The sequence below is a fragment of the Narcine bancroftii genome, chromosome 12, assembly GCF_036971445.1.
Source record: "Narcine bancroftii isolate sNarBan1 chromosome 12, sNarBan1.hap1, whole genome shotgun sequence".
Classification (NCBI taxonomy): Eukaryota; Metazoa; Chordata; class Chondrichthyes; order Torpediniformes; family Narcinidae; genus Narcine; species Narcine bancroftii.
The window spans coordinates 4,375,365-4,387,403 of NC_091480.1; the positions used below are offsets into that span (position 1 = coordinate 4,375,365).

The window sequence follows — 12,039 nt, forward strand, 5'->3', positions numbered from 1 at the left end:
CTGTAAGACCTCAAGACTCCGATCACCCATCATATACCAAGTCACCCTACCCCAGGCCCCGCCCCACCTGTCTCAGTTCAGTTGCTGGACACCTCACCTGCCAACAACAACCAGATCATCCAGGAGCCAAGAGGTGAGCCACAGCCGGCATTACAACAGTCACAACAGCAGACAAGACCACTGGACAGATTGAACCTGTGATGGACATTAACTCACTTCACCCTGTCAGATCTTTTTTTTAAAAAGAGGGGATGAATGTGGGTGAACCACTATATTACCGTTTGTACATGTATGGCTGCGCCATTCCTTGCTGATTGTACCTGTGGCTCCTCCACCTTTGATTCCCCTAATAAAGGTGGCATCAAACTTGGGTCTCCGTGCAACAACATGCAATGTGTCATCAGCTTATGGTTATAAAAGTCTATCAGTCACGTAATGTCTAGTATTTGGAGTTATTGATAGTGCATCACAAGATCACAAGAAAAAAGAACAGAAGTTGGCCATTTGGCCCATCGAGTGCTCCATGAAACCTCCCTGAGCTAAAGTTCTCACATCTAGTCCAAGTTCCAACCTTGTCCCCATATCCCATGATAGCCTGACTAATTAGATACCTATCAATTTCCCCTTTAAATTTTCCCAAGGATTCTGCCTCCACAGCTGCTTGTGGCAGCAAATTCCACAAATCCACTTCCTTTGGAAAAATAAATATCTCCTCATCTCTGTTGTAAATTGGTACTTTTTAATTCTAAGACTGTGCCCTCTTGTCCTGGAATCACCTAACAGGGGAAACATCTTATTTACATTTACTCTTTCCAATCTATTCACTATTTGGAATGTTTCTGAGATCCCCTCTCATTCTTCTATATTCTAATGAATAGAGTCCAAGAGCCGCTGTGCTCTTCATATGTTAGTCTTCTTATTCCTGGAATCGTTCCGGTAAACCTCCTCTGTACTCTTTCCAACCTTGGTATATCCTTTCTAAGATATTGGATCAAAACTGCACACAGTATCTAAATGAGGTCTCACCAGTGCCCCATAGACTCTCATCAACACTTCTGTATTCTTATACACAATCCCCTTTGAAATGAGTACAAACACAGCATTTGCCTTCTTTACTGCCGATCCAACTTAGTGGTCAACTTTCAGGTTATCCTGCGCAAGGACCCCCAAATTCCTTTGTACTTCTGAGATTTGAATTTTCTCCCCATCCAAATAATAATCCAACCGTTTATTTCCTCAACCAAAATGTGCAACCATACATTTCTTAACATTTATATCTCATCTGCCATTTCTTCGCCCATTCTCCTAAGCATTTGCCTTCTTTACTGCCGATCCAACTTGGCGGTCAACTTTCAGGTTATCCTGTGCAAGGACCCCCAAATCCCTTTGTACTTCTGAGATTTGAATTTTATCCCCATTCAAATAATAATCCAACCGTTTATTTCCTCAACCAAAAAGTGCAACCATACATTTCTTAACATTTATATCTCATCTGCCATTTCTTCGCCCATTCTCCTAAGCATTTGCCTTCTTTACTGCCGATCCAACTTGGCGGTCAACTTTCAGGTTATCCTGTGCAAGGACCCCCAAATCCCTTTGTACTTCTGAGATTTGAATTTTATCCCCATTCAAATAATAATCCAACCGTTTATTTCCTCAACCAAAAAGTGCAACCATACATTTCTTAACATTTATATCTCATCTGCCATTTCTTCACCCATTTTCTTTTTTTTTAAAATTTTTTTTTCACACCATAAACCACATTGACCATGATACATACATTTTCCTTTTCAAATATATACAGTGTCATTTTCTCCCCCCACCTCCCATCCCACCCTCCCTATCTCCCCCCCATCCATTTAAACTACAAAATCTAAGATATATTAAACCAGTCAAACAATGTTGTCATTCAATAAAAATAAACAAGAAATTTCACTGAGTCAATTCTTTTCATTTCCTTCTCCTTTCATTAATTTAGGTGGTGAATGTCCCCGGTAGGTTTTCTCTATTGTGTTTCATATATGGCTCCCATATTTGTTCAAATATTTCAATATTATTTCTTAACCTAAATGTTATTTTTTCTAATGGAATACATTTATTCATTTCTATATACCATTGTTGTATTTTCAAATTATCTTCCAATTTCCAGGTTGACATAATACATTTTTTTGCTACGGCTAGAGCTATCTTAACAAATATTTTTTGTGCACCATCCAAATCAATTCCAAATTCTTTGTTTTTTATGTTACTTAGGAAGAAGATCTCTGGGTTTTTTGGTATATTGTTTTCTGTAATTTTATTTAATATCTGGTTTAGATCTTCCCAAAATTTTTCTACTTTCTCACATGTCCAGATTGCATGAATTGTTGTTCCCATTTCTTTTTTACAACGAAAACATCTGTCAGATACTGTTGGGTCCCATTTATTTAACTTTTGAGGTGTAATGTATAGCCTATGTGTCCAGTTATATTGTATCATACGTAACCTTGTATTTATTGTATTTCTCATCGTTCCAGAACATAACTTCTCCCATGTTTCCTTTTTTATCTTTATATTTAAATCTTGTTCCCATTTTTGTTGAGTTTTACCATTTGTTTCCTCATTCTCCTTTTCTTGCAGTTTAATATACTATTTGTTATAAATCTTTTGATTGTCATTGTATCTGTAATCACATATTCAAAGTTACTTCCCTCTGGTAACCTCAGACTGCTTCCTAATTTTTCCTTCAAGTAGGATCTCAATTGGTAATATGCCAGCACTGTATCTTGAGTTATATTGTATTTATCTTTCATTTGTTCAAAGGATAATAATCTATTTCCTGAAAAACAATTTTCTATTCTTTTGATCCCTTTTTTCTCCCATTCTCTAAAGGAAAGGTTATCTATTGTAAAAGGGAGTAACTGATTTTGCGTCATTATTAGTTTTGGTAATTGGTAATTTGTTTTATTCCTTTCTACATGAATCTTCTTCCAAATATTGAGTAATACTGGAGAACTCCTACATTGTACCAATTTTTCATCCCATTTATATAATATATGTACAGGTATCTTTTCCCCTATTTTATCTAGTTTTAATCTAGTCCAATCTGGCTTTTCCCTTGTTTGATAAAAATCTGATAGGTATCTTAATTGTGCGGCTCTAAATAATTTTTAAAGTTTGGCAGTTGTAAGCCTCCTTGTTTATACCATTCTGTTAATTTATCTAGTGCTATCCTCAGTTTCCCCCCTTTCCATAAAAATTTCCTTATTATTTTCTTTAACTCCTTGAAGAATTTCTCTGTCAAGTGTATTGGCAATGCCTGAAATAGATATAATTTCCTTGGAAAAATGTTCATTTTAATACAGTTTATCCTTCCTATTAGTGTTAATGGTAAATCTTTCCAATGCTCTAAATCGCTCTGTAATTTTTTCATTAGTGGATAATAATTGAGTTTATATAGATGGCCAAGATTTTTATTTATTTGTATACCTAGGTATCTTATTGCTTGCATTTGCCATCTGAATGGTGATTCCTTCTTAAATTTTGAGAAATCCGCATTATTCATAGGCATTGCTTCACTTTTATTTACGTTAATCTTGTAACCCGACACTTCTCCATATTCCTTCAATTTCATATATAATTCTTTTATTGATAGTTCTGGTTCTGTTAAGTATACTTTAACATCATCCGCAAATAAACTGATTTTATATTCCTTGTCTTTTATTTTTATCCCTTTTATATTATTTTCTGTTCTTATCAATTCTGCTAGTGGTTCTATAGCTAACGCGAACAATAAGGGTGATAGTGGGCATCCCTGCCGTGTTGACCTGCTTAAGTTAAATTGCTTTGATATATATCCATTTACTGTCACTTTCGCCAATGGCCCCTTATATAATGCTTTAATCCAATTAATGTACTTCTCTGGTAAACTGAATTTTTGCAATACTTTGAATAAATAATTCCATTGTACTCTGTCAAAGGCCTTCTCTGCGTCTAAAGCAACTGCTACTGTTGGCGCTTTACTCCCTTCTACTGCATGAATTAAGTTAATAAATTTACAAATATTGTCTGTTGTGCGTCTTTTTTTAATAAATCCAGTTTGGTCTAGATTTACCATTTTAGGTACATAATCTGCTAATCTGTTTGCTAATAGTTTAGCTATTATCTTATAATCTGTGTTAAGTAATGATATTGGTCTATATGACGCTGGTGCGAGTGGATCTTTCCCTTGCTTTAGTATTACTGTAATTATTGCTGTTTTACATGAACCTGGTAAGCTTTGTGTTTTGTCAATCTGGTTGATTACTTCCAGGAGGGGAGGAATTAATAAATCTTTAAATGTTTTATAGAATTCTATTGGGAATCCATCCTCTCCTGGTGTTTTATTATTTGGTAATTTTTTTATTATCTCTTGTATTTCTACTATTTCAAATGGTTCTGTTAATTTATTTTGTTCCTCTATTTGTAATTTTGGTAGTTCAATTTTAGTTAAAAATTCATCTATTTTCCCTTCTTTCCCTTCATTTTCAGTTTGGTATAATTGTTCATAGAATTCTCTAAAGTTTTCATTAATCTCCGTTGGATTATATGTGATTTGTTTGTCTTTTTTCCTTGATGCCAATACCATTTTCTTAGCTTGTTCTGTCTTAAGTTGCCATGCTAGAATTTTGTGTGTTTTTTCCCCTAGTTCATAATATTTCTGTTTTGTCTTCATTATATTCTTCTCCACCTTATATGTTTGTAGTGTTTCATATTTTATTTTTTTATCTGCCAATTCTCTTCTTTTAGTTGTGCCTTCCTTCATTGGTAATTCTTTTTCTATATTTACTATTTCCCTTTCCAACTGCTCTGTTTCCTGATTGTAGTCCTTCTTCATCTTGGTTACATAACTTATTATTTGCCCTCTGATGAACGCTTTCATTGCATCCCATAGTATAAACTTATCTTTCACTGATTCCGTATTTATTTCAAAGTACATTTTAATTTGTCTTTCAATGAATTCTCTAAAATCCTGCCTTTTAAGAAGCCTGGAGTTTAATCTCCATCTATACATTCTTGAAGGGATGTCCTCTAACTCTATTGTCAATATCAAGGGTGAATGGTCGAATAATATTCTAGCTTTATATTCTGTTTTTCTTACTCTATCTTGCATACGAGCTGATAACAGAAATAGGTCTATTCTTGAGTATGTTTTATGTCTACCCGAATAATATGAATATTCCTTTTCCTTTGGGTGTTGTTTCCTCCATATATCCAAAAGTATATCGATTTAATTATAAATTTGGTTACTTTGTTCTTTCTGTTAATTTTTTCCCCAGTTTTATCAATATTTGAATCCAAATTAAGGTTGAAATCCCCTCCTATTAATATGTTCCCTTGCGTGTCTGCTATCTTCAAAAAAATATCTTGCATAAACTTTTGATCTTCTTCGTTAGGTGAATATACATTGAGTAGATTCCAAAACTCCGAATATATCTGACATTTTATCATTACATATCTCCCTGCTGGATCTATTATTTCCTCTTCTATTTTAATTGGTACATTTTTACTGATTAATATAGCTACTCCTCTTGCTTTTGAATTATACGACGCTGCTGTTACATGTCCTACCCAATCTCTCTTTAATTTCTTATGCTCCATCTCAGTTAAATGTGTTTCTTGCACAAATGCGAAATCAATTTTTTTCTTTTTCAGTAAATTTAGCAGTTTCTTCCTTTTGATTTGGTTATGTATTCCGTTAATATTTAAAGTCATATAGTTCAACATAGCCATTTCATACTTTGTTTATCTTTCCTTTCTGTTTCCTCATCATCACCTTTCCTTCTTATCCATTTCTGCTTTCTTTTTTTGAACACTTTATAAGACATTTCTAAAACATCAAACATTTTCCTCATTTTCCTATTTAAAACTTCTTTAACCCAATTCTCCCCTCCTCCTCCTGAGTTGCTCTTCATCCCTTGTTGGGCAACCACATCTCCTCTCTCCATTTGGATTTGCGAATTCACTCGTAAGCATCAAATGATTTTGCAGTGACCGTAACTCCTCCCCACCCAGCCCCCCCCCCCCCCGGAAAAGATTTCAATTTTCATATATAACAAAGATCACTCTTTTAATTCCCTCCTTATTTCCTCTATTCCCTTTCATTCCCTTATTAATTCTTATCTATATTCTATATATTTTCCTCTAAATTCGGATACACTCATGTATACACATATATATATATATATATATATATATATATACACATCTATATATATATATATATATATATATATATATTTATATACCCATATACACACATACATATAGTTCATGGTCATTTTTACTCTCATTACATGTCTTCATCTCTCTGCTTGTTTTGTAGTTGTTCTGCAAATTTTCATGCTTCCTCTGGATCCGAGAATAGTCTGTTTCGTTGCCCTGGAATAACTATTTTAAGTACCGCTCGGTACTTTAACATAAATTTATATCCTTTTTTCCATAGGATCGTTTTTGCTGTATTGAACTCCTTCCTCTTCTTCAGGAGTTCAAAACTTATGTCTGGAGAGAAAAAAATTTTTTGACCTTTGTATTCCAGTGGCTTTTTGTCTTCTCTTATTTTCTTCATTGCTTTCTCCAATATATTTTCTCTTGTTGTTTATCTTAAGAATTTTACTAAAATGGATCTTGGTTTTTGCTGCGGTTGTGGTTTCGGGGCTAGTGTTCTATGTGCCCTCTCTATTTCCATTTCTTCCTGTAATTCTGGTCTTCCTAGGACCCTGGGGATCCAATCTTTTATAAATTCTCTCATATTCTTGCCTTTTTCATCTTCCTTAAGGCCCACTATCTTTATATTATTTCTTCTATTATAGTTTTCCATTATATCTATCTTCTGAGCTAACAGCTCATGTGCCTCTTTAACTTTTTTATTAGATTCTTCTAATTTCTCTTTTAAGTCCTCTACTTCAATTTCTACGATTATTTCTCGTTCTTCCACATTATCCACTCTTTTTCCTATCTCTGATATGACCATTTCTATTTTATTCATTTTTTCTTCTGCACTCTTAATTCTTCTTTTTATGTCATTAAATTCTTGTAATTGCCATTCTTTCACTGATTCCATATATTCTTTAAAAAAAGATATATCCATTGTCCTGTCTTTCCCTTCTTCTTCCATTTCTCTATGTTCTTCTTCTTCTTCTTCCTCTGGGTTGGCCATCTGTTGTTTCCTTGTTTCCTTTTTGCTCTCTTCTTTCTTGTTCTCATTGTTTTCTATGTTCTCTTCCTGTTGCTGTGCTGCAGGTGTCTCTCTCAGCTGTGGAGATCGACTCCGCAGCTGTTCCCCCCTCCCGTCAGTGTGTTTTTTTTCATGCGCGGTTGCGCACTTTTACTCGGCTCCGTGAGCCATTTTTGTAGTCCCGAGCTCGGGACTTCCAGTGACCTTAGGGAGCGGGCTTCTCTCTCCATGGCGGGCCTCCTCGGACAGGTAAGGCCTTCACCTTCTTCTTCCGACATTCTTTCATCTTCTCTTCTTCCCGTTGCTTTCGACTTTTCTCTCTTCGCTGCCATTTTCTTCTCACCTTTACTTTTACTTTGTTTTAATTTTTATTCTTGTACCTTTGTGTTTTGTGCGTTTTTTTTTCAACTTTTCCGAAGAGGGCTGGAATTCCCTGACCGGCCACTACTCCATCACGTGACGCCTCCTGGGGAAGAGTTATTTATGAAGGATGAGACAGGAACTAGTGAGAGTAAATTGGAAACAGATATTCAAGGATGAAAGCACAGAACTAATGTGGAGGAAGTTTAGGGACCTCTTGTGGTGGGTTCAGGATAGGTTTATCTCAATGGGTCAGGGAAAATATGGTAGGAAAAGGGAACGAAACAGGTGATGAAGCAGGTGAGGCAGCTGGTGAAGAGGAAGAAGGAAGTATACGTGGATATAGGAAGCAGGAAACTGGAAGGGCTCATGAGAAGTATATTGTAGCCAGGAAGGAGCTTAAGAAAGAGATGAAGGGGGCATGAGAAGGCTTTGGCATGTAGGCGTTCTATGTATATGTGAAGAACAGAAGGATAATCAGAATGAAGGTGGGGCCACTAAAGGATAAGAGAGGCAACATGTGCCTGGAGGCGGAGGAAGTTTGGAACTTTGCTTCAGTATTCACAAGAGAAAAGAACCTTGATCAGGGTGAGGTCAGAATAGAACAGTCTTGGGTGCTGGATGATGTGGAGATTAAGGAAGAGGAAGTGTTGAATCTTTTTAAAAACATCAAGATTCATAAGTTCCCAGGGCCGGATGCGATGTACCCCAGGTTGATGTGGGAAGTGAGAGAAGAGATGGCTAGGGAAGTAGCTATGATCTTTGAATCCTCTTTGGTTGCAGGGGAGGTGTTGGAGGATTGGAGAATGGCAAATGTAGTCCCCTTGTTTAAAAAAGGTAATGGGGAGAATCCTAGGAATCATAGACCAGTGAGTCTCACGTCAGTGGTGGGCAAATATTTGAGAGGATTCTTCAGGATAGGATCTATGAGTATTTGGAGGTCCAGTCTACTCAAGGATAGTCAGCGTGGCTTTGTGAAGGGAACGCTGGGCCTCACGAACCTAACTTGAGTTTTTTGAGGAGATAACAAAAAGAAATTGATGAAGGTAGGGCAGTAGATGTGGTCGACATGGATTCTAGCAAGGGATTTAACAAGGTCCCCCACAAAAGACTCATCCAGAAAGTCATGAGGTATGGGATCAGTAGATGAAGAGGTGGAAGGATGGGTCAGTAAGTTTGCAGATGACATGAAGGTTGAAGGAATTGTGGATGGAGCTGAAGGTTGTCAAAGGATATACACAGGATGGAGAGTTGGGCAGAAAAGTTGCAATGGATTTCAATGTGGATAAGTGAGAGGTGATGCATTTTGGAAGGACAAACTAGAAGGCTGAGTACAGGGTTAATGGCCAGTTACTTAAGAGGTCCGAATGGCCTGTATTGTGCTGTAGTGTTCTATGTTCTATGAATATTGAAAGGCATGGATGGAGTCGATGCAGAAAGATTGTTTGCCATGATGGGAGGGTTTAGGACAAGATGGTACAACTTCCAGATTGAAGGACATCCACTTAGACCGAGATGAGGAGGAATTTCTTCAGCCAGAGAATGGTGAATCTGTGGAATTTGTGGCTACAGACGGTTGTGGAGGCCAAGTCATTGAGTATATTTACAGTGGAGATTGATAGTTTCTTGATTAGCCAGGGTATCAAAGGTTATGGGGAGAAGGCTGGTCAGTGGGGCTGAGTGAGAAAATGGATCAGTTAATGATTAACTACCGGGAAGACTCAATGGGCTGAATCGCCTATTTCTGCTTCTAAACCTTGTGGTCATATGGTAACTGTAGGCCAGGTAGCTTAATGTGTGTTGTCGGGAAAATGCTGGAAGTAGTATTTAAGGAAGAAATAGCAAGAAATTTGTATAAAAATTGTTCCATCATACAGATGCAGCATGGATTTGGAAGGACAGGTTATGTTTGGCAAATTTACTGGAATTCTATGAGGATAAATGAGTGCAGTGGATAGAAGAGAACAGGTGGATGTTGTATACTTGGATTTCCAGAAGGTGAGTGATAAGTTGCCTCATTAAAAAAATCCATGGGATAAGGATTTGTGGAGGTGGGGTAATATATTGAAATAGATAGAAGATTGGTTAACCAGCAGGCAGAGTGTTAGGAGAAATGGGTGTTGCAGTGGGTCCACAACTGTTCACTATACGTATTAACGATTTGGAAGAGGGGATTGACTATAGCATATCCAAAAGTTACTGATTGCACTAAATTACCAGTCAGTAGAAAACAAATTGTGCAGAGGATCCAGAGAGATATAGATATCATCACTGAATGGGCAAGGGTCTGGCAGATGGAGTACAATATTGGTAAATGTGAGGTCATCCACTCTGCAAGGAAAAATAGATCAGATTGTTATTTAAATGTGAAAGACTACAGCACGCTGTTGTGCAGAGGGTCCTGGTAGTGCTTATGCATTAATAGCAAAAGGTTTGTTTCCAGGTGCAACAGACAGTCTGGAAGGAAAGTGGGAGGTTGGCCTTCAGAATTAGAAAGATTGAATTTCAGAGCAGGGAGGTTCTATTGCAACTGAACAGGGAACTACTGAGGCCACACCTGGGGTACTGTATGCAGTCCTGGTCTCCTTACTTGAGAAAGGATGTTCTGGCCTTGGAGATGATACAGAAGAGGTTTACTAGGTTGATTCCAAGGATGAGAGGGTTAACCTATGAGGAGAGATTGAATCACCTAGGATTATACTCACTGGAATTCAGAAGGCTGGCATTGAAGCATATCAGCTCCTGTCTGAGCAGTGACGTGGATCCATTCTAATTTGCCTATCGCAGCAATAGTTCCACAGCGGATGCCCTCTCACTAGCTCTTCACAAAACCCTGGAACACCTGGATAGCAAAGATGTATACATTACGATCTTCTTTATTGATTATAGCTCTGGATTCAATACGATCATCCCCTCAAAAAAAAATCGATGAATGTATTTAAGACACAGATAGATAGAGCTAATCTTGAATGAATGAATATACACGAGTACACTTCATGAATGCAATGAAAATCTTACTTGCTGCTGTTTCTCATGTACATAAAAAACTCAACAGTTAATAATTTGAAAGGAAGAGCAAAAAAATAATGATAATCACAGTTGGAAGTAAATCATAATGCAATAATTATGCTCAATTTGTCATGCAGGCAGATCTTTTGATCGTTGCAGTGTAGTTTATCATTAGGATTAGGGTAGTCTAGGGTGTTCAAGAGCCTGATAGTTGTTGAGAAGAACTGTTCTTGAACCTAGAGATGGCAGACTCCAATCTTCTGTACTTTCCACCCAAAGGTAGCAGTGAGAAGAGGTTGTGACCAGGGTGTTGGGTGCCTTCTTGAGGCAGCGTCTCACATAAATGTCTTCAGTGGGTGGGAGGTAGGCTTGACTTGGCACTTCCTACGTTCTTGGGCACTTGAGTTACCATAATGCAGTCAGTGTAGCTCTAAAATTAAATGGAATTTTTGACAACATGCCACAGATTCAAACAGTAGATCATATGGAATTAACTGTGTGAAATGTTTTCTCCAAATCAGAAGAAAGATAGTCAGTTAATGTTGAAAAATGGAGAAACTGCCCTGAGACAAATAAAGCCAAACAAAAGTGGAATGAAATGAGCCAAGCATCTGGTCAGCACAGAACTGGCTGTGATCCTGCTGGGCCATGTGTGACTTTGGTGTGATAAGTACAGTATGTAGCATGCACCCAGTGGACTGTAATTGTTTGTGTGTTCTCGCACCAACCCTCTTTTCAATCTTCTTCAGCATGATGCTGAACCAAGCCATGAAAGACCCCAACAATGAAGACGCTGTTTACATCCGGTACCGCACAGATGGCAGTCTCTTCAATCTGAGGCGCCTGCAAGCTCACACCAAGACACAAGAGAAACTTGTCCGTGAACTACTCTTTGCAGACGATGCCGCTTTAGTTGCCCATTCAGAGCCAGCTCTTCAGCGCTTGACGTCCTGCTTTGCGGAAACTGCCAAAATGTTTGGCCTGGAAGTCAGCCTGAAGAAAACTGAGGTCCTCCATCAGCCAGCTCCCCACCATGACTACCAGCCCCCCCACATCTCCATCGGGCACACAAAACTCAAAACGGTCAACCAGTTTACCTATCTCGGCTGCACCATTTCATCAGATGCAAGGATCGACAATGAGATAGACAACAGACTTGCCAAGGCAAATAGCGCCTTTGGAAGACTACACAAAAGAGTCTGGAAAAACAACCAACTGAAAAACCTCACAAAGATAAGCGTATACAGAGCCGATGTCATACCCACACTCCTGTTCGGCTCCGAATCATGGGTCCTCTACCGGCACCACCTACGGCTCCTAGAACGCTTCCACCAGCGTTGTCTCCGCTCCATCCTCAACATCCATTGGAGCGCTTACATCCCTAACGTCGAAGTACTCGAGATGGCAGAGGTCGACAGCATCGAGTCCACGCTGCTGAAGATCCAGCTGTGCTGGATGGGTCACGTCTCCAGAAT

At 38.1% G+C, this 12,039-nt stretch overlaps 1 protein-coding gene across 10 annotated transcripts in view; it reads left to right on the forward strand.

The window, feature by feature from the left end:
- The window catches only part of xpo6 (exportin 6), a 291,971-nt gene that overhangs the window by 136,541 nt on the left and 143,391 nt on the right, over positions 1-12,039 (forward strand). The gene's annotated exons all lie outside the window — the stretch shown is intronic.